Source organism: Crinia signifera, unplaced genomic scaffold (assembly GCF_055691185.1).
Source record: "Crinia signifera unplaced genomic scaffold, ASM5569118v1 HAP2_SCAFFOLD_99, whole genome shotgun sequence".
In the NCBI taxonomy this organism is placed as follows: domain Eukaryota; kingdom Metazoa; phylum Chordata; class Amphibia; order Anura; family Myobatrachidae; genus Crinia; species Crinia signifera.
Window position 1 is genome coordinate 150095 of NW_028142853.1, and position 23300 is coordinate 173394.

A 23300-nucleotide genomic window follows, 5' to 3' on the forward strand; every position below is an offset into this window, starting at 1 on the left:
TTTTAGCTAAAATCAACCTACAGGGCCTAACTGCATATGCTAAAGCCTGCCTATTTTGAATGGTGTAGTGGCCCTTGCAACCTCCAAAAATATCAGGACTTACTTCCCCAATAACCTGCTAACTCATGGAAGCTAAGCAGTGTTGGGCCTGGTTAGTACTTGGGTGGGAGACCACATGGAAACACCAGGTGCTGTAGGTTTTTTCACATTACTTGCAAATTGTTAATATCATGCTAATGTCATGCTAATATCAAATTGCTAATATCATGTCCTGTAGGTCTTTTTACATTACCAACACTTGATTTTTTTCAGTAATCCAATACAGTTAGGAAACTTTTTTATTAGCTTACCTGGTGATAGAAGCAGAAGAGGGCAAAAAAGTGCTTGTATCTCACCTACAGCCATACCACATTGGATAGGCCCAATCTCGTCTGATCTTGGAAGTTAAGCAGTGTTGGGCCTGGTTAGTACTTGGGTGGGAGACCACATGGGAACACCAGGTGCTGTAGGTTTTTTCACAATACTGGCAAATTGTTTTTATTCTCTAGCTATTTAAATTGGAAACTTTTTCTTTTTATTGCCAGCACTGACATTTGGAAGAGGTCAAACAGACACAATAGCCATCACCTAAAGACTTACCACACTGTTTAGGCCCAATTCCAACTGCTTTTGGCAGCTAAACAGTGTTGAGCCTCTTTAGTAGTTTAATTTAAGACCCCCTGCTAATATAATGTCCTGTAGGTCTTTTTACATTACCAACACATGATTTTTTTCATTAAGCCAATACAGTTAGGAAACTTTTTTAATTAGCTTACCTGGTGATAGAAGTAGAAGAAGGCAAAAAAGTGCCTGTATCTCACCTACAGCCATACCACATTGGATAGGCCCAATCTCGTCTGATATTTGAAGCTTAGCAGTGTTGGGCCTGGTTAGTACTTGGGTGGGAGACCACATAGGAACACCAGGTGCTGTAGGTTTTTTCACATTACAGGAAAATTGTTTTTATTCTCTAGCTATTTAAATTGGAAACTTTTTCTTTTTATTGCCAGCACAGACATTTGGAAGAGGTCAAACAGACACAATAGCCATCACCTAAAGACTTACCACACTGTTTAGGCTCAATTCCAACTGCTTTTGGCAGCTAAACAGTGTTGAGCCTCTTTTGTAGTTTCATTTAAGACCCCCTGCTAATATCATGTCCTGTAGGTCTTTTTACATTACCAACACATGATTTTTTTTAGTAAGCCAATACAGTTAGGAAACTTTTATATTAGCTTACCTGGTGATAGAAGTAGAAGAGGGCAAAAAAGTGCCTGTATCTCACCTACAGCCCTACCACATTGGATAGGCAAAATCTCGTCTGATCTTGGAAGCTAAGCAGTGTTGGGCCTGGTTAGTACTTGGGTGGGAGACCACATGGGAACACCAGGTGCTGTAGGTTTTTTCACATTACAGGCAAATTGTTTTTATTCTCTAGCTATTTATATTGGAAACTTTTTCGTTTTATTGCCAGCACAGACATTTGGAAGAGGTCAAACAGACACAATAGCCATCACCTAAAGACTTACCACACTGTTTAGGCTCAATTCCAACTGCTTTTGGCAGCTAAACAGTGTTGAGCCTGTTTAGTAGTTTAATTTAAGACCCCCTGCTAATATCATGTCCTGTAGGTCTTTTTACATTACCAACACATGATTTTTTTTAAGTAAGCCAATACAGTTAGGAAACTTTTTATTAGCTTACCTTGTGATAGAAGTAGAAGAGGGCAAAAAAGTGCCTGTATCTCACCTACAGCCCTACCACATTGGATAGGCCCAATCTCGTCTGATCTTGGAAGCTAAGCAGTGTTGGGCCTGGTTAGTACTTGGGTGGGAGACCAACTGGGAACACCAGGTGCTGTAGGTTTTTTCACATTACTGGCAAATTGTTTTTATTCTCTAGCTATTTATATTGGAAACTTTTTCTTTTTATTGCCAGCACAGACATTTGGAAGAGGTCAAACAGACACAATAGCCATCACCTAAAGACTTACCACACTGTTTAGGCTCAATTCCAACTGCTTTTGGCAGCTAAACAGTGTTGAGCCTCTTTTGTAGTTTAATTTAAGACCCCCTGCTAATATCATGTCCTGTAGGTCTTTTTACATTACCAACACATGATTTTTTTCAGTAAGCCAATACAGTTAGGAAACTTTTGTATTAGCTTACCTGGTGATAGAAGTAGAAGAGGGCAAAAAAGTGCCTGTATCTCACCTACAGCCATACCACATTGGATAGGCCCATTCTCGTCTGATCTTGGAAGCTAAGCAGTGTTGGGCCTGGTTAGTGCTTGGGTGGGAGACCACATGGGAACACCAGGTGCTGTAGGTTTTTTCACATTATTGGCAAATTGTTTTTATTCTCTAGCTATTTATATTGGAAACTTTTTCTTTTTATTGCCAGCACAGACATTTGGAAGAGGTCAAACAGACACAATAGCCATCACCTAAAGACTTACCACACTGTTTAGGCTCAATTCCAACTGCTTTTGGCAGCTAAACAGTGTTGAGCCTCTTTTGTAGTTTAATTTAAGACCCCCTGCTAATATCATGTCCTGTAGGTCTTTTTACATTACCAACACATGATTTTTTTCAGTAAGCCAATACAGTTAGGAAACTTTTGTATTAGCTTAGCTGGTGATAGAAGTAGAAGAGGGCAAAAAAAAGCTTTTAACTCACCTACAGCCCTACCACATTGGCTAGGCCCAATCTCGTCTGATCTTGGAAGCTAAGCAGTGTTGGGCCTGGTTAGTACTTGGGTGGGAGACCACGTGGGAACACCAGGTGCTGTAGGTTTTTTCACATTACAGGCAAATTGTTTTTATTCTCTAGCTATTTAAATTGGAAACTTTTTCTTTTTATTGCCAGTACAGACATTTGGAAGAGGTCAAACAGACACAATAGCCATCACCTAAAGACTTACCACACTGTTTAGGCCCAATTCCAACTGCTTTTGGCAGCTAAACAGTGTTGAGCCTGTTTAGTAGTTTAATTTAAGACCCCCTGCTAATATCATGTCCTGTAGGTCTTTTTACATTACCAACACATGATTTTTTTTAGTAAGCCAATACAGTTAGGAAACTTTTATATTAGCTTACCTGGTGATAGAAGTAGAAGAGGGCAAAAAAGTGCCTGTATCTCACCTACAGCCATACCACATTGGATAGGCCCAATCTCGTCTGATCTTGGAAGCTAAGCAGTGTTGGGCCTGGTTAGCACTTGGGTGGGAGACCAACTGGGAACACCAGGTGCTGTAGGTTTTTTCACATTACTGGCAAATTGTTTTTATTCTCTAGCTATTTATATTGGAAACTTTTTCTTTTTATTGCCAGCACAGACATTTGGAAGAGGTCAAACAGACACAATAGCCATCACCTAAAGACTTACCACACTGTTTAGGCTCAATTTCCAACTGCTTTTGGCAGCTAAACAGTGTTGAGCCTCTTTTGTAGTTTAATTTAAGACCCCCTGCTAATATCATGTCATGTAGGTCTTTTTACATTACCAACACATGATTTTTTTCAGTAAGCCAATATAGTTAGGAAACTTTTGTATTAGCTTACCTGGTGATAGAAGTAGAAGAGGGCAAAAAAGTGCCTGTATCTCACCTACAGCCCTACCACATTGGATAGGCCCAATCTCGTCTGATCTTGGAAGCTAAGCAGTGTTGGGCCTGGTTAGTACTTGGGTGGGAGACCACATGGGAACACCAGGTGCTGTAGGTTTTTTGACATTACAGGCAAATTGTTTTTATTCTCTAGCTATTTAAATTGGAAACTTTTTCTTTTTATTGCCAGTACAGACATTTGGAAGAGGTCAAACAGACACAATAGCCATCACCTAAAGACTTACCACACTGTTTAGGCCCAATTCCAACTGCTTTTGGCAGCTAAACAGTGTTGAGCCTCTTTAGTAGTTTAATTTAAGACCCCCTGCTAATATCATGTCCTGTAGGTCTTTTTACATTACCAACACATGATTTTTTTCAGTAAGCCAATACAGTTAGGAAACGTTTTTATTAGCTTACCTGGTGATAGAAGTAGAAGAGGGCAAAAAAGTGCCTGTGTCTCACCTACAGCCCTACCACATTGGATAGGCCCAATCTCTTCTGATCTTGGAAGCTAAGCAGTGTTGGGCCTGGTTAGTACTTGGGTGGGAGACCACATGGAAACACCAGGTGCTGTAGGTTTTTTCACATTACAGGCAAATTGTTTTTATTCTTTAGCTATTTAAATTGGAAACTTTTTCTTTTTATTGCCAGTACAGACATTTGGAAGAGGTCAAACAGACACAATAGCCATCACCTAAAGACTTACCACACTGTTTAGGCCCAATTCCAACTGCTTTTGGCAGCTAAACAGTGTTGAGCCTGTTTAGTAGTTTAATTTAAGACCCCCTGCTAATATCATGTCCTGTAGGTCTTTTTACATTACCAACACATGATTTTTTTTAAGTAAGCCAATACAGTTAGGAAACTTTTTTTTTAGCTTACCTTGTGATAGAAGTAGAAGAGGGCAAAAAAGTGCCTGTATCTCACCTACAGCCATACCACATTGGATAGGCCCAATCTCGTCTGATCTTGGAAGCTAAGCAGTGTTGGGCCTGGTTAGTACTTGGGTGGGAGACCACCTGGGAACACCAGGTGCTGTAGGTTTTTTCACATTACTGGCAAATTGTTTTTATTCTCTAGCTATTTAAATTGGAAACTTTTTCTTTTTATTGCCAGCACAGACATTTGGAAGAGGTCAAACAGACACAATAGCCATCACCTAAAGACTTACCACACTGTTTAGGCTCAATTCCAACTGCTTTTGGCAGCTAAACAGTGTTGAGCCTCTTTTGTAGTTTAATTTAAGACCCCCTGCTAATATCATGTCCTGTAGGTCTTTTTACATTACCAACACATGATTTTTTTCAGTAAGCCAATACAGTTAGGAAACTTTTGTATTAGCTTACCTGGTGATAGAAGTAGAAGAGGGCAAAAAAGTGCCTTTAACTCTCCTACAGCCATACCACATTGGATAGGCCCAATCTCGTCTGATCTTGGAAGCTAAGCAGTGTTGGGCCTGGTTAGTACTTGGGTGGGAGACCACATGGGAACACCAGGTGCTGTAGGTTTTTTCACATTACAGGCAAATTGTTTTTATTCTCTAGCTATTTAAATTGGAAAAATTTTCTTTTTATTGCCAGTACAGACATTTGGAAGAGGTCAAACAGACACAATAGCCATCACCTAAAGACTTACCACACTGTTTAGGCCCAATTCCAACTGCTTTTGGCAGCTAAACAGTGTTGAGCCTCTTTAGTAGTTTAATTTAAGACCCCCTGCTAATATCATGTCCTGTAGGTCTTTTTACATTACCAACACATGATTTTTTTCAGTAAGCCAATACAGTTAGGAAACGTTTTTATTAGCTTACCTGGTGATAGAAGTAGAAGAGGGCAAAAAAGTGCCTGTGTCTCACCTACAGCCCTACCACATTGGATAGGCCCAATCTCTTCTGATCTTGGAAGCTAAGCAGTGTTGGGCCTGGTTAGTACTTGGTTGGGAGACCACATGGAAACACCAGGTGCTGTAGGTTTTTTCACATTACAGGCAAATTGTTTTTATTCTCTAGCTATTTAAATTGGAAACTTTTTCTTTTTATTGCCAGTACAGACATTTGGAAGAGGTCAAACAGACACAATAGCCATCACCTAAAGACTTACCACACTGTTTAGGCCCAATTCCAACTGCTTTTGGCAGCTAAACAGTGTTGAGCCTGTTTAGTAGTTTAATTTAAGACCCCCTGCTAAGATCATGTCCTGTAGGTCTTTTTACATTACCAACACATGATTTTTTTTAAGTAAGCCAATACAGTTAGGAAACTTTTTTATTAGCTTACCTGGTGATAGAAGTAGAAAGTGCAAAAAAGTGCCTGTATCTCACCTACAGCCATACCACATTGGATAGGCCCAATCTCGTCTGATCTTGGAAGCTAAGCAGTGTTGGGCCTGGTTAGTACTTGGGTGGAAGACCACCTGGGAACACCAGGTGCTGTAGGTTTTTTCACATTACTGGCAAATTGTTTTTATTCTCTAGCTATTTAAATTGGAAACTTTTTCTTTTTATTGCCAGCACAGACATTTGGAAGAGGTCAAACAGACACAATAGCCATCACCTAAAGACTTACCACACTGTTTAGGCTCAATTCCAACTGCTTTTGGCAGCTTAACAGTGTTGAGCCTCTTTTGTAGTTTAATTTAAGCCCCCCTGCTAATATCATGTCCTGTAGGTCTTTTTACATTACCAACACATGATTTTTTTTAGTAAGCCAATACAGTTAGGAAACTTTTGTATTAGCTTACCTGGTGATAGAAGTAGAAGAGGGCAAAAAAGTGCCTGTATCTCACCTACAGCCATACCACATTGGATAGGCCCAATCTCGTCTGATCTTGGAAGCTAAGCAGAGTTGGGCCTGGTTAGTACTTGGGTGGGAGACCACCTGGGAACACCAGGTGCTGTAGGTTTTTTCACATTACTGGAAAAATTGTTTTTTTTCTCTAGCTATTTATATTGGAAACTTTTTCTTTTTATTGCCAGCACAGACATTTGGAAGAGGTCAAACAGACACAATAGCCATCACCTAAAGACTTACCACACTGTTTAGGCTCAATTCCAACTGCTTTTGGCAGCTAAACAGTGTTGAGCCTCTTTTGTAGTTTAATTTAAGACCCCCTGCTAATATCATGTCCTGTAGGTCTTTTTACATTACCAACACATGATTTTTTTCAGTAAGCCAATACAGTTAGGAAACTTTTGTATTAGCTTAGCTGGTGATAGAAGTAGAAGAGGGCAAAAAAAAGCTTTTAACTCACCTACAGCCCTACCACATTGGCTAGGCCCAATCTCGTCTGATCTTGGAAGCTAAGCAGTGTTGGGCCTGGTTAGTACTTGGGTGGGAGACCACGTGGGAACACCAGGTGCTGTAGGTTTTTTCACATTACTGGCAAATTGTTTTTATTCTCTAGCTATTTAAATTGGAAACTTTTTCTTTTTATTGCCAGTACAGACATTTGGAAGAGGTCAAACAGACACAATAGCCATCACCTAAAGACTTACCACACTGTTTAGGCCCAATTCCAACTGCTTTTGGCAGCTAAACAGTGTTGAGCCTCTTTAGTAGTTTAATTTAAGACCCCCTGCTAATATCATGTCCTGTAGGTCTTTTTACATTACCAACACATGATTTTTTTCAGTAAGCCAATACAGTTAGGAAACTTTTTTATTAGCTTACCTGGTGATAGAAGTAGAAGAGGGCAAAAAAGTGCCTGTGTCTCACCTACAGCCATACCACATTGGATAGGCCCAATCTCGTCTGATCTTGGAAGCTAAGCAGTGTTGGGCCTGGTTAGTACTTGGGTGGGAGACCACATGGGAACACCAGGTGCTGTAGGTTTTTTCACATTACAGGCAAATTGTTTTTATTCTCTAGCTATTTAAATTGGAAACTTTTTCTTTTTATTGCCAGTACAGACATTTGGAAGAGGTCAAACAGACACAATAGCAATCACCTAAAGACTTACCACACTGTTTAGGCCCAATTCCAACTGCTTTTGGCAGCTAAACAGTGTTGAGCCTCTTTAGTAGTTTAATTTAAGACCCCCTGCTAATATAATGTCCTGTAGGTCTTTTTACATTACCAACACATGATTTTTTTCAGTAAGCCAATACAGTTAGGAAACTTTTTTATTAGCTTACCTGGTGATAGAAGTAGAAGAGGGCAAAAAAGTGCCTGTATCTCACCTACAGCCATACCACATTGGATAGTCCCAATCTCGTCTGATCTTGGAAGCTAAGCAGTGTTGGGCTTGGTTAGTACTTGGGTGGGAGACCACATGGGAACACCAGGTGCTGTAGGTTTTTTCACATTACAGGCAAATTGTTTTTATTCTCTAGCTATTTAAATTGGAAACTTTTTCTTTTTATTGCCAGTACAGACATTTGGAAGAGGTCAAACAGACACAATAGCCATCACCTAAAGACTTACCACACTGTTTAGGCCCAATTCCAACTGCTTCTGGCAGCTAAACAGTGTTGAGCCTCTTTAGTAGTTTAATTTAAGACCCCCTGCTAATATCATGTCCTGTAGGTCTTTTTACATTACCAACACATGATTTTTTTCAGTAAGCCAATACAGTTAGGAAACTTTTTTATTAGCTTACCTGGTGATAGAAGTAGAAGAGGGCAAAAAAGTGCCTGTATTTCACCTACAGCCATACCACATTGGATAGGCCCAATCTCGTCTGATCTTGGAAGCTAAGCAGTGTTGGGACTGGTTAGTACTTGGGTGGGAGACCACATGGGAACACCAGGTGCTGTAGGTTTTTTCACATTACAGGCAAATTGTTTTTATTCTCTAGCTATTTAAATTGGACATTTTTTCTTTTTATTGCCAGTACAGACATTTGGAAGAGGTCAAACAGACACAATAGCCATCACCTAAAGACTTACCACACTGTTTAGGCCCAATTCCAACTGCTTTTGGCAGCTAAACAGTGTTGAGCCTGTTTAGTAGTTTAATTTAAGACCCCCTGCTAAGATCATGTCCTGTAGGTCTTTTTACATTACCAACACATGATTTTTTTTAAGTAAGCCAATACAGTTAGGAAACTTTTTTATTAGCTTACCTGGTGATAGAAGTAGAAGAGGGCAAAAAAGTGCCTGTATCTCACCTACAGCCATACCACATTGGATAGGCCCAATCTCGTCTGATCTTGGAAGCTAAGCAGTGTTGGGCCTGGTTAGTACTTGGGTGGGAGACCACCTGGGAACACCAGGTGCTGTAGGTTTTTTCACATTACTGGCAAATTGTTTTTATTCTCTAGCTATTTAAATTGGAAACTTTTTCTTTTTATTGCCAGCACAGACATTTGGAAGAGGTCAAACAGACACAATAGCCATCACCTAAAGACTTACCACACTGTTTAGGCTCAATTCCAACTGCTTTTGGCAGCTAAACAGTGTTGAGCCTCTTTTGTAGTTTAATTTAAGCCCCCCTGCTAATATCATGTCCTGTAGGTCTTTTTACATTACCAACACATGATTTTTTTTAGTAAGCCAATACAGTTAGGAAACTTTTGTATTAGCTTACCTGGTGATAGAAGTAGAAGAGGGCAAAAAAGTGCCTGTATCTCACCTACAGCCATACCACATTGGATAGGCCCAATCTCGTCTGATCTTGGAAGCTAAGCAGTGTTGGGCCTGGTTAGTACTTGGGTGGGAGACCACCTGGGAACACCAGGTGCTGTAGGTTTTTTCACATTACTGGCAAATTGTTTTTATTCTCTAGCTATTTATATTGGAAACTTTTTCTTTTTATTGCCAGCACAGACATTTGGAAGAGGTCAAACAGACACAATAGCCATCACCTAAAGACTTACCACACTGTTTAGGCTCAATTCCAACTGCTTTTGGCAGCTAAACAGTGTTGAGCCTCTTTTGTAGTTTAATTTAAGCCCCCCTGCTAATATCATGTCCTGTAGGTCTTTTTACATTACCAACACATGATTTTTTTTAGTAAGCCAATACAGTTAGGAAACTTTTGTATTAGCTTACCTGGTGATAGAAGTAGAAGAGGGCAAAAAAGTGCCTGTATCTCACCTACAGCCATACCACATTGAATAGGCCCAATCTCGTCTGATCTTTGAAGCTTAGCAGTGTTGGGCCTGGTTAGTACTTGGGTGGGAGACCACATGGGAACACCAGGTGCTGTAGGTTTTTTCACATTACAGGAAAATTGTTTTTATTCTCTAGCTATTTAAATTGGAAACTTTTTCTTTTTATTGCCAGCACAGACATTTGGAAGAGGTCAAACAGACACAATAGCCATCACCTAAAGACTTACCACACTGTTTAGGCTCAATTCCAACTGCTTTTGGCAGCTAAACAGTGTTGAGCCTCTTTTGTAGTTTCATTTAAGACCCCCTGCTAATATCATGTCCTGTAGGTCTTTTTACATTACCAACACATGATTTTTTTTAGTAAGCCAATACAGTTAGGAAACTTTTATATTAGCTTACCTGGTGATAGAAGTAGAAGAGGGCAAAAAAGTGCCTGTATCTCACCTACAGCCCTACCACATTGGATAGGCCCAATCTCGTCTGATTTTGGAAGCTAAGCAGTGTTGGGCCTGGTTAGTACTTGGGTGGGAGACCACATGGGAACACCAGGTGCTGTAGGTTTTTTCACATTACAGGCAAATTGTTTTTATTCTCTAGCTATTTATATTGGAAACTTTTTCGTTTTATTGCCAGCACAGACATTTGGAAGAGGTCAAACAGACACAATAGCCATCACCTAAAGACTTACCACACTGTTTAGGCTCAATTCCAACTGCTTTTGGCAGCTAAACAGTGTTGAGCCTGTTTAGTAGTTTAATTTAAGACCCCCTGCTAATATCATGTCCTGTAGGTCTTTTTACATTACCAACACATGATTTTTTTTAAGTAAGCCAATACAGTTAGGAAACTTTTTTATTAGCTTACCTTGTGATAGAAGTAGAAGAGGGCAAAAAAGTGCCTGTATCTCACCTACAGCCCTACCACATTGGATAGGCCCAATCTCGTCTGATCTTGGAAGCTAAGCAGTGTTGGGCCTGGTTAGTACTTGGGTGGGAGACCAACTGGGAACACCAGGTGCTGTAGGTTTTTTCACATTACTGGCAAATTGTTTTTATTCTCTAGCTATTTAGATTGGAAACTTTTTCTTTTTATTGCCAGTACAGACATTTGGAAGAGGTCAAACAGACACAATAGCCATCACCTAAAGACTTACCACACTGTTTAGGCCCAATTCCAACTGCTTTTGGCAGCTAAACAGTGTTGAGCCTCTTTAGTAGTTTAATTTAAGACCCCCTGCTAATATCATGTCCTGTAGGTCTTTTTACATTACCAACACATGATTTTTTTCAGTAAGCCAATACAGTTAGGAAACTTTTTTATTAGCCTACCTGGTGATAGAAGTAGAAGAGGGCAAAAAAGTGCCTGTGTCTCACCTACAGCCATACCACATTGGATAGGCCCAATCTCGTCTGATCTTGGAAGCTAAGCAGTGTTGGGCCTGGTTAGTACTTGGGTGGGAGACCACATGGGAACACCAGGTGCTGTAGGTTTTTTCACATTACAGGCAAATTGTTTTTATTCTCTAGCTATTTAAATTGGAAACTTTTTCTTTTTATTGCCAGTACAGACATTTGGAAGAGGTCAAACAGACACAATAGCAATCACCTAAAGACTTACCACACTGTTTAGGCCCAATTCCAACTGCTTTTGGCAGCTAAACAGTGTTGAGCCTCTTTAGTAGTTTAATTTAAGACCCCCTGCTAATATAATGTCCTGTAGGTCTTTTTACATTACCAACACATGATTTTTTTCAGTAAGCCAATACAGTTAGGAAACTTTTTTATTAGCTTACCTGGTGATAGAAGTAGAAGAGGGCAAAAAAGTGCCTGTATCTCACCTACAGCCATACCACATTGGATAGTCCCAATCTCGTCTGATCTTGGAAGCTAAGCAGTGTTGGGCTTGGTTAGTACTTGGGTGGGAGACCACATGGGAACACCAGGTGCTGTAGGTTTTTTCACATTACAGGCAAATTGTTTTTATTCTCTAGCTATTTAAATTGGAAACTTTTTCTTTTTATTGCCAGTACAGACATTTGGAAGAGGTCAAACAGACACAATAGCCATCACCTAAAGACTTACCACACTGTTTAGGCCCAATTCCAACTGCTTCTGGCAGCTAAACAGTGTTGAGCCTCTTTAGTAGTTTAATTTAAGACCCCCTGCTAATATCATGTCCTGTAGGTCTTTTTACATTACCAACACATGATTTTTTTCAGTAAGCCAATACAGTTAGGAAACTTTTTTATTAGCTTACCTGGTGATAGAAGTAGAAGAGGGCAAAAAAGTGCCTGTATCTCACCTACAGCCATACCACATTGGATAGGCCCAATCTCGTCTGATCTTGGAAGCTAAGCAGTGTTGGGACTGGTTAGTACTTGGGTGGGAGACCACATGGGAACACCAGGTGCTGTAGGTTTTTTCACATTACAGGCAAATTGTTTTTATTCTCTAGCTATTTAAATTGGACATTTTTTCTTTTTATTGCCAGTACAGACATTTGGAAGAGGTCAAACAGACACAATAGCCATCACCTAAAGACTTACCACACTGTTTAGGCCCAATTCCAACTGCTTTTGGCAGCTAAACAGTGTTGAGCCTGTTTAGTAGTTTAATTTAAGACCCCCTGCTAAGATCATGTCCTGTAGGTCTTTTTACATTACCAACACATGATTTTTTTTAAGTAAGCCAATACAGTTAGGAAACTTTTTTATTAGCTTACCTGGTGATAGAAGTAGAAGAGGGCAAAAAAGTGCCTGTATCTCACCTACAGCCATACCACATTGGATAGGCCCAATCTCGTCTGATCTTGGAAGCTAAGCAGTGTTGGGCCTGGTTAGTACTTGGGTGGGAGACCACCTGGGAACACCAGGTGCTGTAGGTTTTTTCACATTACTGGCAAATTGTTTTTATTCTCTAGCTATTTAAATTGGAAACTTTTTCTTTTTATTGCCAGCACAGACATTTGGAAGAGGTCAAACAGACACAATAGCCATCACCTAAAGACTTACCACACTGTTTAGGCTCAATTCCAACTGCTTTTGGCAGCTAAACAGTGTTGAGCCTCTTTTGTAGTTTAATTTAAGCCCCCCTGCTAATATCATGTCCTGTAGGTCTTTTTACATTACCAACACATGATTTTTTTTAGTAAGCCAATACAGTTAGGAAACTTTTGTATTAGCTTACCTGGTGATAGAAGTAGAAGAGGGCAAAAAAGTGCATGTATCTCACCTACAGCCATACCACATTGGATAGGCCCAATCTCGTCTGATCTTGGAAGCTAAGCAGTGTTGGGCCTGGTTAGTACTTGGGTGGTAGACCACCTGGGAACACCAGGTGCTGTAGGTTTTTTCACATTACTGGCAAATTGTTTTTATTCTCTAGCTATTTATATTGGAAACTTTTTCTTTTTATTGCCAGCACAGACATTTGGAAGAGGTCAAACAGACACAATAGCCATCACCTAAAGACTTACCACACTGTTTAGGCTCAATTCCAACTGCTTTTGGCAGCTAAACAGTGTTGAGCCTCTTTTGTAGTTTAATTTAAGCCCCCCTGCTAATATCATGTCCTGTAGGTCTTTTTACATTACCAACACATGATTTTTTTTAGTAAGCCAATACAGTTAGGAAACTTTTGTATTAGCTTACCTGGTGATAGAAGTAGAAGAGGGCAAAAAAGTGCCTGTATCTCACCTACAGCCATACCACATTGAATAGGCCCAATCTCGTCTGATCTTTGAAGCTTAGCAGTGTTGGGCCTGGTTAGTACTTGGGTGGGAGACCACATGGGAACACCAGGTGCTGTAGGTTTTTTCACATTACAGGAAAATTGTTTTTATTCTCTAGCTATTTAAATTGGAAACTTTTTCTTTTTATTGCCAGCACAGACATTTGGAAGAGGTCAAACAGACACAATAGCCATCACCTAAAGACTTACCACACTGTTTAGGCTCAATTCCAACTGCTTTTGGCAGCTAAACAGTGTTGAGCCTCTTTTGTAGTTTCATTTAAGACCCCCTGCTAATATCATGTCCTGTAGGTCTTTTTACATTACCAACACATGATTTTTTTTAGTAAGCCAATACAGTTAGGAAACTTTTATATTAGCTTACCTGGTGATAGAAGTAGAAGAGGGCAAAAAAGTGCCTGTATCTCACCTACAGCCCTACCACATTGGATAGGCCCAATCTCGTCTGATCTTGGAAGCTAAGCAGTGTTGGGCCTGGTTAGTACTTGGGTGGGAGACCACATGGGAACACCAGGTGCTGTAGGTTTTTTCACATTACAGGCAAATTGTTTTTATTCTCTAGCTATTTATATTGGAAACTTTTTCGTTTTATTGCCAGCACAGACATTTGGAAGAGGTCAAACAGACACAATAGCCATCACCTAAAGACTTACCACACTGTTTAGGCTCAATTCCAACTGCTTTTGGCAGCTAAACAGTGTTGAGCCTGTTTAGTAGTTTAATTTAAGACCCCCTGCTAATATCATGTCCTGTAGGTCTTTTTACATTACCAACACATGATTTTTTTTAAGTAAGCCAATACAGTTAGGAAACTTTTTTATTAGCTTACCTTGTGATAGAAGTAGAAGAGGGCAAAAAAGTGCCTGTATCTCACCTACAGCCCTACCACATTGGATAGGCCCAATCTCGTCTGATCTTGGAATCTAAGCAGTGTTGGGCCTGGTTAGTACTTGGTTGGGAGACCAACTGGGAACACCAGGTGCTGTAGGCTTTTTCACATTACTGGCAAATTGTTTTTATTCTCTAGCTATTTATATTGGAAACTTTTTCTTTTTATTGCCAGCACAGACATTTGGAAGAGGTCAAACAGACACAATAGCCATCACCTAAAGACTTACCACACTGTTTAGGCTCAATTCCAACTGCTTTTGGCAGCTAAACAGTGTTGAGCCTCTTTTGTAGTTTAATTTAAGACCCCCTGCTAATATCATGTCCTGTAGGTCTTTTTACATTACCAACACATGATTTTTTTCAGTAAGCCAATACAGTTAGGAAACTTTTGTATTAGCTTACCTGGTGATAGAAGTAGAAGAGGGCAAAAAAGTGCCTGTATCTCACCTACAGCCATACCACATTGGATAGGCCCAATCTCGTCTGATCTTGGAAGGTAAGCTGTGTTGGGCCTGGTTAGTACTTGGGTGGGAGACCACATGGGAACACCAGGTGCTGTAGGTTTTTTCACATTATTGGCAAATTGTTTTTATTCTCTAGCTATTTATATTGGAAACTTTTTCTTTTTATTGCCAGCACAGACATTTGGAAGAGGTCAAACAGACACAATAGCCATCACCTAAAGACTTACCACACTGTTTAGGCTCAATTCCAACTGCTTTTGGCAGCTAAACAGTGTTGAGCCTCTTTTGTAGTTTAATTTAAGACCCCCTGCTAATATCATGTCCTGTAGGTCTTTTTACATTACCAATACATGATTTTTTTCAGTAAGCCAATACAGTTAGGAAACTTTTGTATTAGCTTAGCTGGTGATAGAAGTAGAAGAGGGCAAAAAAAAGCTTTTAACTCACCTACAGCCCTACCACATTGGCTAGGCCCAATCTCGTCTGATCTTGGAAGCTAAGCAGTGTTGGGCCTGGTTAGTACTTGGGTGGGAGACCACGTGGGAACACCAGGTGCTGTAGGTTTTTTCACATTACAGGCAAATTGTTTTTATTCTCTAGCTATTTAAATTGGAAACTTTTTCTTTTTATTGCCAGTACAGACATTTGGAAGAGGTCAAACAGACACAATAGCCATCACCTAAAGACTTACCACACTGTTTAGGCCCAATTCCAACTGCTTTTGGCAGCTAAACAGTGTTGAGCCTGTTTAGTAGTTTAATTTAAGACCCCCTGCTAATATCATGTCCTGTAGGTCTTTTTACATTACCAACACATGATTTTTTTTAGTAAGCCAATACAGTTAGGAAACTTTTATATTAGCTTACCTGGTGATAGAAGTAGAAGAGGGCAAAAAAGTGCCTGTATCTCACCTACAGCCATACCACATTGGATAGGCCCAATCTCGTCTGATCTTGGAAGCTAAGCAGTGTTGGGCCTGGTTAGCACTTGGGTGGGAGACCAACTGGGAACACCAGGTGCTGTAGGTTTTTTCACATTACTGGCAAATTGTTTTTATTCTCTAGCTATTTATATTGGAAACTTTTTCTTTTTATTGCCAGCACAGACATTTGGAAGAGGTCAAACAGACACAATAGCCATCACCTAAAGACTTACCACACTGTTTAGGCTCAATTCCATCTGCTTTTGGCAGCTAAACAGTGTTGAGCCTCTTTTGTAGTTTAATTTAAGCCCCCCTGCTAATATCATGTCCTGTAGGTCTTTTTACATTACCAACACATGATTTTTTTTAGTAAGCCAATACAGTTAGGAAACTTTTGTATTAGCTTACCTGGTGATAGAAGTAGAAGAGGGCAAAAAAGTGCCTGTATCTCACCTACAGCCATACCACATTGAATAGGCCCAATCTCGTCTGATCTTTGAAGCTTAGCAGTGTTGGGCCTGGTTAGTACTTGGGTGGGAGACCACATGGGAACACCAGGTGCTGTAGGTTTTTTCACATTACAGGAAAATTGTTTTTATTCTCTAGCTATTTAAATTGGAAACTTTTTCTTTTTATTGCCAGCACAGACATTTGGAAGAGGTCAAACAGACACAATAGCCATCACCTAAAGACTTACCACACTGTTTAGGCTCAATTCCAACTGCTTTTGGCAGCAAAACAGTGTTGAGCCTCTTTTGTAGTTTCATTTAAGACCCCCTGCTAATATCATGTCCTGTAGGTCTTTTTACATTACCAACACATGATTTTTTTTAGTAAGCCAATACAGTTAGGAAACTTTTATATTAGCTTACCTGGTGATAGAAGTAGAAGAGGGCAAAAAAGTGCCTGTATCTCACCTACAGCCCTACCACATTGGATAGGCCCAATCTCGTCTGATCTTGGAAGCTAAGCAGTGTTGGGCCTGGTTAGTACTTGGGTGGGAGACCACATGGGAACACCAGGTGCTGTAGGTTTTTTCACATTACAGGCAAATTGTTTTTATTCTCTAGCTATTTATATTGGAAACTTTTTCGTTTTATTGCCAGCACAGACATTTGGAAGAGGTCAAACAGACACAATAGCCATCACCTAAAGACTTACCACACTGTTTAGGCTCAATTCCAACTGCTTTTGGCAGCTAAACAGTGTTGAGCCTGTTTAGTAGTTTAATTTAAGACCCCCTGCTAATATCATGTCCTGTAGGTCTTTTTACATTACCAACACATGATTTTTTTTAAGTAAGCCAATACAGTTAGGAAACTTTTTTATTAGCTTACCTTGTGATAGAAGTAGAAGAGGGCAAAAAAGTGCCTGTATCTCACCTACAGCCCTACCACATTGGATAGGCCCAATCTCGTCTGATCTTGGAAGCTAAGCAGTGTTGGGCCTGGTTAGTACTTGGGTGGGAGACCAACTGGGAACACCAGGTGCTGTAGGTTTTTTCACATTACTGGCAAATTGTTTTTATTCTCTAGCTATTTATATTGGAAACTTTTTCTTTTTATTGCCAGCACAGACATTTGGAAGAGGTCAAACAGACACAATAGCCATCACCTAAAGACTTACCACACTGTTTAGGCTCAATTCCAACTGCTTTTGGCAGCTAAACAGTGTTGAGCCTCTTTTGTAGTTTAATTTAAGACCCCCTGCTAATATCATGTCCTGTAGGTCTTTTTACATTACCAACACATGATTTTTTTCAGTAAGCCAATACAGTTAGGAAACTTTTGTATTAGCTTACCTGGTGATAGAAGTAGAAGAGGGCAAAAAAGTGCCTGTATCTCACCTACAGCCATACCACATTGGATAGGCCCAATCTCGTCTGATCTTGGAAGCTAAGCAGTGTTGGGCCTGGTTAGTACTTGGGTGGGAGACCACATGGGAACACCAGGTGCTGTAGGTTTTTTCACATTATTGGCAAATTGTTTTTATTCTCTAGCTATTTATATTGGAAACTTTTTCTTTTTATTGCCAGCACAGACATTTGGAAGAGGTCAAACAGACACAATAGCCATCACCTAAAGACTTACCACACTGTTTAGGCTCAATTCCAACTGCTTTTGGCAGCTAAACAGTGTTGAGCCTCTTTTGTAGTTTAATTTAAGACCCCCTGCTAATATCATGTCCTGTAGGTCTTTTTACATTACCAACACATGATTTTTTTCAGTAAGCCAATACAGTTAGGAAACTTTTGTATTAGCTTAGCTGGTGATAGAAGTAGAAGAGGGCAAAAAAAAGCTTTTAACTCACCTACAGCCCTACCACATTGGCTAGGCCCAATCTCGTCTGATCTTGGAAGCTAAGCAGTGTTGGGCCTGGTTAGTACTTGGGTGGGAGACCACGTGGGAACACCAGGTGCTGTAGGTTTTTTCACATTACAGGCAAATTGTTTTTATTCTCTAGCTATTTAAATTGGAAACTTTTTCTTTTTATTGCCAGTACAGACATTTGGAAGAGGTCAAACAGACACAATAGCCATCACCTAAAGACTTACCACACTGTTTAGGCCCAATTCCAACTGCTTTTGGCAGCTAAACAGTGTTGAGCCTGTTTAGTAGTTTAATTTAAGACCCCCTGCTAATATCATGTCCTGTAGGTCTTTTTACATTACCAACACATGATTTTTTTTAGTAAGCCAATACAGTTAGGAAACTTTTATATTAGCTTACCTGGTGATAGAAGTAGAAGAGGGCAAAAAAGTGCCTGTATCTCACCTACAGCCATACCACATTGGATAGGCCCAATCTCGTCTGATCTTGGAAGCTAAGCAGTGTTGGGCCTGGTTAGCACTTGGGTGGGAGACCAACTGGGAACACCAGGTGCTGTAGGTTTTTTCACATTACTGGCAAATTGTTTTTATTCTCTAGCTATTTATATTGGAAACTTTTTCTTTTTATTGCCAGCACAGACATTTGGAAGAGGTCAAACAGACACAATAGCCATCACCTAAAGACTTACCACACTGTTTAGGCTCAATTTCCAACTGCTTTTGGCAGCTAAACAGTGTTGAGCCTCTTTTGTAGTTTAATTTAAGACCCCCTGCTAATATCATGTCATGTAGGTCTTTTTACATTACCAACACATGATTTTTTTCAGTAAGCCAATATAGTTAGGAAACTTTTGTATTAGCTTACCTGGTGATAGAAGTAGAAGAGGGCAAAAAAGTGCCTGTATCTCACCTACAGCCATACCACATTGGATAGGCCCAATCTCGTCTGATCTTGGAAGCTAAGCAGTGTTGGGCCTGGTTAGTACTTGGGTGGAAGACCACATGGGAACACCAGGTGCTGTAGGTTTTTTCACATTACTGGCAAATTGTTTTTATTCTCTAGCTATTTAAATTGGAAACTTTTTCTTTTTATTGCCAGTACAGACATTTGGAAGAGGTCAAACAGACACAATAGCCATCACCTAAAGACTTACCACACTGTTTAGGCCCAATTCCAACTGCTTTTGGCAGCTAAACAGTGTTGAGCCTCTTTAGTAGTTTAATTTAAGACCCCCTGCTAATATCATGTCCTGTAGGTCTTTTTACATTACCAACACATGATTTTTTTCAGTAAGCCAATACAGTTAGGAAACGTTTTTATTAGCTTACCTGGTGATAGAAGTAGAAGAGGGCAAAAAAGTGCCTGTGTCTCACCTACAGCCCTACCACATTGGATAGGCCCAATCTCTTCTGATCTTGGAAGCTAAGCAGTGTTGGGCCTGGTTAGTACTTGGGTGGGAGACCACATGGAAACACCAGGTGCTGTAGGTTTTTTCACATTACAGGCAAATTGTTTTTATTCTTTAGCTATTTAAATTGGAAATTTTTTCTTTTTATTGCCAGTACAGACATTTGGAAGAGGTCAAACAGACACAATAGCCATCACCTAAAGACTTACCACACTGTTTAGGCCCAATTCCAACTGCTTTTGGCAGCTAAACAGTGTTGAGCCTGTTTAGTAGTTTAATTTAAGACCCCCTGCTAATATCATGTCCTGTAGGTCTTTTTACATTACCAACACATGATTTTTTTTAAGTAAGCCAATACAGTTAGGAAACTTTTTTTTTAGCTTACCTTGTGATAGAAGTAGAAGAGGGCAAAAAAGTGCCTGTATCTCACCTACAGCCATACCACATTGGATAGGCCCAATCTCGTCTGATCTTGGAAGCTAAGCAGTGTTGGGCCTGGTTAGTACTTGGGTGGGAGACCACCTGGGAACACCAGGTGCTGTAGGTTTTTTCACATTACTGGCAAATTGTTTTTATTCTCTAGCTATTTAAATTGGAAACTTTTTCTTTTTATTGCCAGCACAGACATTTGGAAGAGGTCAAACAGACACAATAGCCATCACCTAAAGACTTACCACACTGTTTAGGCTCAATTCCAACTGCTTTTGGCAGCTAAACAGTGTTGAGCCTCTTTTGTAGTTTAATTTAAGACCCCCTGCTAATATCATGTCCTGTAGGTCTTTTTACATTACCAACACATGATTTTTTTCAGTAAGCCAATACAGTTAGGAAACTTTTGTATTAGCTTACCTGGTGATAGAAGTAGAAGAGGGCAAAAAAGTGCCTTTAACTCACCTACAGCCATACCACATTGGATAGGCCCAATCTCGTCTGATCTTGGAAGCTAAGCAGTGTTGGGCCTGGTTAGTACTTGGGTGGGAGACCACATGGGAACACCAGGTGCTGTAGGTTTTTTCACATTACAGGCAAATTGTTTTTATTCTCTAGCTATTTAAATTGGAAAAATTTTCTTTTTATTGCCAGTACAGACATTTGGAAGAGGTCAAACAGACACAATAGCCATCACCTAAAGACTTACCACACTGTTTAGGCCCAATTCCAACTGCTTTTGGCATCTAAACAGTGTTGAGCCTCTTTAGTAGTTTAATTTAAGACCCCCTGCTAATATCATGTCCTGTAGGTCTTTTTACATTACCAACACATGATTTTTTTCAGTAAGCCAATACAGTTAGGAAACGTTTTTATTAGCTTACCTGGTGATAGAAGTAGAAGAGGGCAAAAAAGTGCCTGTGTCTCACCTACAGCCCTACCACATTGGATAGGCCCAATCTCTTCTGATCTTGGAAGCTAAGCAGTGTTGGGCCTGGTTAGTACTTGGTTGGGAGACCACATGGAAACACCAGGTGCTGTAGGTTTTTTCACATTACAGGCAAATTGTTTTTATTCTCTAGCTATTTAAATTGGAAACTTTTTCTTTTTATTGCCAGTACAGACATTTGGAAGAGGTCAAACAGACACAATAGCCATCACCTAAAGACTTACCACACTGTTTAGGCCCAATTCCAACTGCTTTTGGCAGCTAAACAGTGTTCAGCCTGTTTAGTAGTTTAATTTAAGACCCCCTGCTAATATCATGTCCTGTAGGTCTTTTTACATTACCAACACATGATTTTTTTTAAGTAAGCCAATACAGTTAGGAAACTTTTTTTTTAGCTTACCTTGTGATAGAAGTAGAAGAGGGCAAAAAAGTGCCTGTATCTCACCTACAGCCATACCACATTGGATAGGCCCAATCTCGTCTGATCTTGAAAGCTAAGCAGTGTTGGGCCTGGTTAGTACTTGGGTGGGAGACCACCTGGGAACACCAGGTGCTGTAGGTTTTTTCACATTACTGGCAAATTGTTTTTATTCTCTAGCTATTTAAATTGGAAACTTTTTCTTTTTATTGCCAGCACAGACATTTGGAAGAGGTCAAACAGACACAATAGCCATCACCTAAAGACTTACCACACTGTTTAGGCTCAATTCCAACTGCTTTTGGCAGCTAAACAGTGTTGAGCCTCTTTTGTAGTTTAATTTAAGACCCCCTGCTAATATCATGTCCTGTAGGTCTTTTTACATTACCAACACATGATTTTTTTCAGTAAGCCAATACAGTTAGGAAACTTTTGTATTAGCTTACCTGGTGATAGAAGTAGAAGAGGGCAAAAAAGTGCCTTTAACTCACCTACAGCCATACCACATTGGATAGGCCCAATCTCATCTGATCTTGGAAGCTAAGCAGTGTTGGGCCTGGTTAGTACTTGGGTGGGAGACCACATGGGAACACCAGGTGCTGTAGGTTTTTTCACATTACAGGCAAATTGTTTTTATTCTCTAGCTATTTAAATTGGAAAAATTTTCTTTTTATTGCCAGTACAGACATTTGGAAGAGGTCAAACAGACACAATAGCCATCACCTAAAGACTTACCACACTGTTTAGGCCCAATTCCAACTGCTTTTGGCAGCTAAACAGTGTTGAGCCTCTTTAGTAGTTTAATTTAAGACCCCCTGCTAATATCATGTCCTGTAGGTCTTTTTACATTACCAACACATGATTTTTTTCAGTAAGCCAATACAGTTAGGAAACTTTTTTATTAGCTTACCTGGTGATAGAAGTAGAAGAGGGCAAAAAAGTGCCTGTATCTCACTTACAGCCATACCACATTGGATAGGCCCAATCTCGTCTGATCTTGGAAGCTAAGCAGTGTTGGGCCTGGTTAATACTTGGGTGGGAGACCACATGGGAACACCAGGTGCTGTAATTTTTTTCACATTACAGGCAAATTGTTTTTATTCTCTAGCTATTTAAATTGGAAACTTTTTCTTTTTCTTGCCAGTACAGACATTTGGAAGAGGTCAAACAGACACAATAGCCATCACCTAAAGACTTACCACACTGTTTAGGCCAAATTCCAACTGCTTTTGGCAGCTAAACAGTGTTAAGCCTGTTTAGTAGTTTAATTTAAGACCCCCTGCTAATATCATGTCCTGTAGGTCTTTTTACATTACCAACACATGATTTTTTTTAAGTAAGCCAATACAGTTAGGAAACTTTTTTATTAGCTTACCTGGTGATAGAAGTAGAAGAGGGCAAAAAAGTGCCTGTATCTCACCTACAGCCATACCACATTGGATAGGCCCAATCTCGTCTGATCTTGGAAGCTAAGCAGTGTTGGGCCTGGTTAGTACTTGGGTGGGAGACCACCTGGGAACACCAGGTGCTGTAGGTTTTTTCACATTACTGGCAAATTGTTTTTATTCTCTAGCTATTTATATTGGAAACTTTTTCTTTTTATTGCCAGCACAGACATTTGGAAGAGGTCAAACAGACACAATAGCCATCACCTAAAGACTTACCACACTGTTTAGGCTCAATTCCAACTGCTTTTGGCAGCTAAACAGTGTTGAGCCTCTTTTGTAGTTTAATTTAAGACCCCCTGCTAATATCATGTACTGTAGGTCTTTTTACATTACCAACACATGATTTTTTTCAGTAAGCCAATACAGTTAGGAAACTTTTGTATTAGCTTACCTGGTGATAGAAGTAGAAGAGGGCAAAAAAGTGCCTTTAACTCACCTACATCCATACCACATTGGATAGGCCCAATCTCGTCTGATCTTGGAAGCTAAGCAGTGTTGGGCCTGGTTAGTACTTGGGTGGGAGACCACATGGGATCACCAGGTGCTGTAGGTTTTTTCACATTACTGGCAAATTGTTTTTATTCTCTAGCTA

The 23300-nt window shown here is 40.0% G+C and overlaps 39 non-coding genes and 11 pseudogenes across 39 annotated transcripts; all 50 read left to right on the forward strand.

Annotated features, from left to right (window-relative positions):
• The first annotated feature begins 393 nt into the window (after window positions 1-393).
• On the forward strand, window positions 394-512 carry LOC146057091 (5S ribosomal RNA). Its single transcript, XR_014469666.1, has one exon. It is a non-coding gene; the product is annotated as a 5S ribosomal RNA (ribosomal RNA).
• Window positions 513-858: 346 nt separating this feature from the next.
• LOC146057164 (5S ribosomal RNA) lies at window positions 859-977 on the forward strand (annotated as a pseudogene).
• Window positions 978-1322: 345 nt separating this feature from the next.
• Window positions 1323-1441, forward strand: LOC146057149 (5S ribosomal RNA; annotated as a pseudogene).
• Window positions 1442-1786: 345 nt separating this feature from the next.
• LOC146057040 (5S ribosomal RNA) lies at window positions 1787-1905 on the forward strand. Its single transcript, XR_014469619.1, has one exon. It is a non-coding gene; the product is annotated as a 5S ribosomal RNA (ribosomal RNA).
• A 345-nt stretch (window positions 1906-2250) lies between these two features.
• On the forward strand, window positions 2251-2369 carry LOC146057118 (5S ribosomal RNA; annotated as a pseudogene).
• A 345-nt stretch (window positions 2370-2714) lies between these two features.
• On the forward strand, window positions 2715-2833 carry LOC146057047 (5S ribosomal RNA). Its single transcript, XR_014469626.1, has one exon. It is a non-coding gene; the product is annotated as a 5S ribosomal RNA (ribosomal RNA).
• A 345-nt stretch (window positions 2834-3178) lies between these two features.
• LOC146057101 (5S ribosomal RNA) lies at window positions 3179-3297 on the forward strand. Its single transcript, XR_014469675.1, has one exon. It is a non-coding gene; the product is annotated as a 5S ribosomal RNA (ribosomal RNA).
• Window positions 3298-3643: 346 nt separating this feature from the next.
• LOC146056978 (5S ribosomal RNA) lies at window positions 3644-3762 on the forward strand. Its single transcript, XR_014469563.1, has one exon. It is a non-coding gene; the product is annotated as a 5S ribosomal RNA (ribosomal RNA).
• A 345-nt stretch (window positions 3763-4107) lies between these two features.
• LOC146057115 (5S ribosomal RNA) lies at window positions 4108-4226 on the forward strand (annotated as a pseudogene).
• A 346-nt stretch (window positions 4227-4572) lies between these two features.
• On the forward strand, window positions 4573-4691 carry LOC146057201 (5S ribosomal RNA). The gene has a single exon (XR_014469703.1). It is a non-coding gene; the product is annotated as a 5S ribosomal RNA (ribosomal RNA).
• Window positions 4692-5036: 345 nt separating this feature from the next.
• Window positions 5037-5155, forward strand: LOC146056922 (5S ribosomal RNA). The gene has a single exon (XR_014469512.1). It is a non-coding gene; the product is annotated as a 5S ribosomal RNA (ribosomal RNA).
• Window positions 5156-5500: 345 nt separating this feature from the next.
• On the forward strand, window positions 5501-5619 carry LOC146057128 (5S ribosomal RNA; annotated as a pseudogene).
• A 345-nt stretch (window positions 5620-5964) lies between these two features.
• On the forward strand, window positions 5965-6083 carry LOC146056928 (5S ribosomal RNA). Its single transcript, XR_014469517.1, has one exon. It is a non-coding gene; the product is annotated as a 5S ribosomal RNA (ribosomal RNA).
• Window positions 6084-6428: 345 nt separating this feature from the next.
• On the forward strand, window positions 6429-6547 carry LOC146056925 (5S ribosomal RNA). The gene has a single exon (XR_014469515.1). It is a non-coding gene; the product is annotated as a 5S ribosomal RNA (ribosomal RNA).
• A 346-nt stretch (window positions 6548-6893) lies between these two features.
• Window positions 6894-7012, forward strand: LOC146057050 (5S ribosomal RNA). The gene has a single exon (XR_014469628.1). It is a non-coding gene; the product is annotated as a 5S ribosomal RNA (ribosomal RNA).
• A 345-nt stretch (window positions 7013-7357) lies between these two features.
• Window positions 7358-7476, forward strand: LOC146057073 (5S ribosomal RNA). The gene has a single exon (XR_014469649.1). It is a non-coding gene; the product is annotated as a 5S ribosomal RNA (ribosomal RNA).
• A 345-nt stretch (window positions 7477-7821) lies between these two features.
• LOC146056937 (5S ribosomal RNA) lies at window positions 7822-7940 on the forward strand. Its single transcript, XR_014469526.1, has one exon. It is a non-coding gene; the product is annotated as a 5S ribosomal RNA (ribosomal RNA).
• A 345-nt stretch (window positions 7941-8285) lies between these two features.
• LOC146057063 (5S ribosomal RNA) lies at window positions 8286-8404 on the forward strand. Its single transcript, XR_014469640.1, has one exon. It is a non-coding gene; the product is annotated as a 5S ribosomal RNA (ribosomal RNA).
• Window positions 8405-8750: 346 nt separating this feature from the next.
• On the forward strand, window positions 8751-8869 carry LOC146056854 (5S ribosomal RNA). The gene has a single exon (XR_014469450.1). It is a non-coding gene; the product is annotated as a 5S ribosomal RNA (ribosomal RNA).
• A 345-nt stretch (window positions 8870-9214) lies between these two features.
• Window positions 9215-9333, forward strand: LOC146056866 (5S ribosomal RNA). The gene has a single exon (XR_014469461.1). It is a non-coding gene; the product is annotated as a 5S ribosomal RNA (ribosomal RNA).
• A 345-nt stretch (window positions 9334-9678) lies between these two features.
• LOC146057120 (5S ribosomal RNA) lies at window positions 9679-9797 on the forward strand (annotated as a pseudogene).
• Window positions 9798-10142: 345 nt separating this feature from the next.
• Window positions 10143-10261, forward strand: LOC146057082 (5S ribosomal RNA). Its single transcript, XR_014469657.1, has one exon. It is a non-coding gene; the product is annotated as a 5S ribosomal RNA (ribosomal RNA).
• Window positions 10262-10607: 346 nt separating this feature from the next.
• On the forward strand, window positions 10608-10726 carry LOC146057041 (5S ribosomal RNA). Its single transcript, XR_014469620.1, has one exon. It is a non-coding gene; the product is annotated as a 5S ribosomal RNA (ribosomal RNA).
• Window positions 10727-11071: 345 nt separating this feature from the next.
• Window positions 11072-11190, forward strand: LOC146057085 (5S ribosomal RNA). The gene has a single exon (XR_014469660.1). It is a non-coding gene; the product is annotated as a 5S ribosomal RNA (ribosomal RNA).
• Window positions 11191-11535: 345 nt separating this feature from the next.
• Window positions 11536-11654, forward strand: LOC146056940 (5S ribosomal RNA). The gene has a single exon (XR_014469528.1). It is a non-coding gene; the product is annotated as a 5S ribosomal RNA (ribosomal RNA).
• A 345-nt stretch (window positions 11655-11999) lies between these two features.
• LOC146057064 (5S ribosomal RNA) lies at window positions 12000-12118 on the forward strand. Its single transcript, XR_014469641.1, has one exon. It is a non-coding gene; the product is annotated as a 5S ribosomal RNA (ribosomal RNA).
• A 346-nt stretch (window positions 12119-12464) lies between these two features.
• Window positions 12465-12583, forward strand: LOC146056878 (5S ribosomal RNA). Its single transcript, XR_014469472.1, has one exon. It is a non-coding gene; the product is annotated as a 5S ribosomal RNA (ribosomal RNA).
• A 345-nt stretch (window positions 12584-12928) lies between these two features.
• Window positions 12929-13047, forward strand: LOC146056930 (5S ribosomal RNA). The gene has a single exon (XR_014469519.1). It is a non-coding gene; the product is annotated as a 5S ribosomal RNA (ribosomal RNA).
• A 345-nt stretch (window positions 13048-13392) lies between these two features.
• On the forward strand, window positions 13393-13511 carry LOC146057121 (5S ribosomal RNA; annotated as a pseudogene).
• Window positions 13512-13856: 345 nt separating this feature from the next.
• LOC146056979 (5S ribosomal RNA) lies at window positions 13857-13975 on the forward strand. Its single transcript, XR_014469564.1, has one exon. It is a non-coding gene; the product is annotated as a 5S ribosomal RNA (ribosomal RNA).
• Window positions 13976-14321: 346 nt separating this feature from the next.
• Window positions 14322-14440, forward strand: LOC146057080 (5S ribosomal RNA). Its single transcript, XR_014469656.1, has one exon. It is a non-coding gene; the product is annotated as a 5S ribosomal RNA (ribosomal RNA).
• A 345-nt stretch (window positions 14441-14785) lies between these two features.
• LOC146057043 (5S ribosomal RNA) lies at window positions 14786-14904 on the forward strand. The gene has a single exon (XR_014469622.1). It is a non-coding gene; the product is annotated as a 5S ribosomal RNA (ribosomal RNA).
• A 345-nt stretch (window positions 14905-15249) lies between these two features.
• LOC146057051 (5S ribosomal RNA) lies at window positions 15250-15368 on the forward strand. The gene has a single exon (XR_014469629.1). It is a non-coding gene; the product is annotated as a 5S ribosomal RNA (ribosomal RNA).
• A 345-nt stretch (window positions 15369-15713) lies between these two features.
• LOC146057102 (5S ribosomal RNA) lies at window positions 15714-15832 on the forward strand. Its single transcript, XR_014469676.1, has one exon. It is a non-coding gene; the product is annotated as a 5S ribosomal RNA (ribosomal RNA).
• A 345-nt stretch (window positions 15833-16177) lies between these two features.
• LOC146057123 (5S ribosomal RNA) lies at window positions 16178-16296 on the forward strand (annotated as a pseudogene).
• Window positions 16297-16641: 345 nt separating this feature from the next.
• LOC146056980 (5S ribosomal RNA) lies at window positions 16642-16760 on the forward strand. The gene has a single exon (XR_014469565.1). It is a non-coding gene; the product is annotated as a 5S ribosomal RNA (ribosomal RNA).
• A 346-nt stretch (window positions 16761-17106) lies between these two features.
• Window positions 17107-17225, forward strand: LOC146057042 (5S ribosomal RNA). Its single transcript, XR_014469621.1, has one exon. It is a non-coding gene; the product is annotated as a 5S ribosomal RNA (ribosomal RNA).
• Window positions 17226-17570: 345 nt separating this feature from the next.
• Window positions 17571-17689, forward strand: LOC146057098 (5S ribosomal RNA). Its single transcript, XR_014469672.1, has one exon. It is a non-coding gene; the product is annotated as a 5S ribosomal RNA (ribosomal RNA).
• A 345-nt stretch (window positions 17690-18034) lies between these two features.
• Window positions 18035-18153, forward strand: LOC146057052 (5S ribosomal RNA). The gene has a single exon (XR_014469630.1). It is a non-coding gene; the product is annotated as a 5S ribosomal RNA (ribosomal RNA).
• Window positions 18154-18498: 345 nt separating this feature from the next.
• Window positions 18499-18617, forward strand: LOC146057104 (5S ribosomal RNA). The gene has a single exon (XR_014469677.1). It is a non-coding gene; the product is annotated as a 5S ribosomal RNA (ribosomal RNA).
• A 346-nt stretch (window positions 18618-18963) lies between these two features.
• On the forward strand, window positions 18964-19082 carry LOC146056964 (5S ribosomal RNA). The gene has a single exon (XR_014469550.1). It is a non-coding gene; the product is annotated as a 5S ribosomal RNA (ribosomal RNA).
• Window positions 19083-19427: 345 nt separating this feature from the next.
• Window positions 19428-19546, forward strand: LOC146057116 (5S ribosomal RNA; annotated as a pseudogene).
• A 346-nt stretch (window positions 19547-19892) lies between these two features.
• LOC146056890 (5S ribosomal RNA) lies at window positions 19893-20011 on the forward strand. Its single transcript, XR_014469483.1, has one exon. It is a non-coding gene; the product is annotated as a 5S ribosomal RNA (ribosomal RNA).
• A 345-nt stretch (window positions 20012-20356) lies between these two features.
• On the forward strand, window positions 20357-20475 carry LOC146057110 (5S ribosomal RNA). Its single transcript, XR_014469683.1, has one exon. It is a non-coding gene; the product is annotated as a 5S ribosomal RNA (ribosomal RNA).
• Window positions 20476-20820: 345 nt separating this feature from the next.
• LOC146057129 (5S ribosomal RNA) lies at window positions 20821-20939 on the forward strand (annotated as a pseudogene).
• A 346-nt stretch (window positions 20940-21285) lies between these two features.
• Window positions 21286-21404, forward strand: LOC146056936 (5S ribosomal RNA). Its single transcript, XR_014469525.1, has one exon. It is a non-coding gene; the product is annotated as a 5S ribosomal RNA (ribosomal RNA).
• A 345-nt stretch (window positions 21405-21749) lies between these two features.
• LOC146057189 (5S ribosomal RNA) lies at window positions 21750-21868 on the forward strand. Its single transcript, XR_014469692.1, has one exon. It is a non-coding gene; the product is annotated as a 5S ribosomal RNA (ribosomal RNA).
• A 345-nt stretch (window positions 21869-22213) lies between these two features.
• LOC146057074 (5S ribosomal RNA) lies at window positions 22214-22332 on the forward strand. The gene has a single exon (XR_014469650.1). It is a non-coding gene; the product is annotated as a 5S ribosomal RNA (ribosomal RNA).
• A 346-nt stretch (window positions 22333-22678) lies between these two features.
• On the forward strand, window positions 22679-22797 carry LOC146056902 (5S ribosomal RNA). Its single transcript, XR_014469494.1, has one exon. It is a non-coding gene; the product is annotated as a 5S ribosomal RNA (ribosomal RNA).
• Window positions 22798-23142: 345 nt separating this feature from the next.
• LOC146057126 (5S ribosomal RNA) lies at window positions 23143-23261 on the forward strand (annotated as a pseudogene).
• The last annotated feature ends 39 nt before the right edge of the window (window positions 23262-23300 follow it).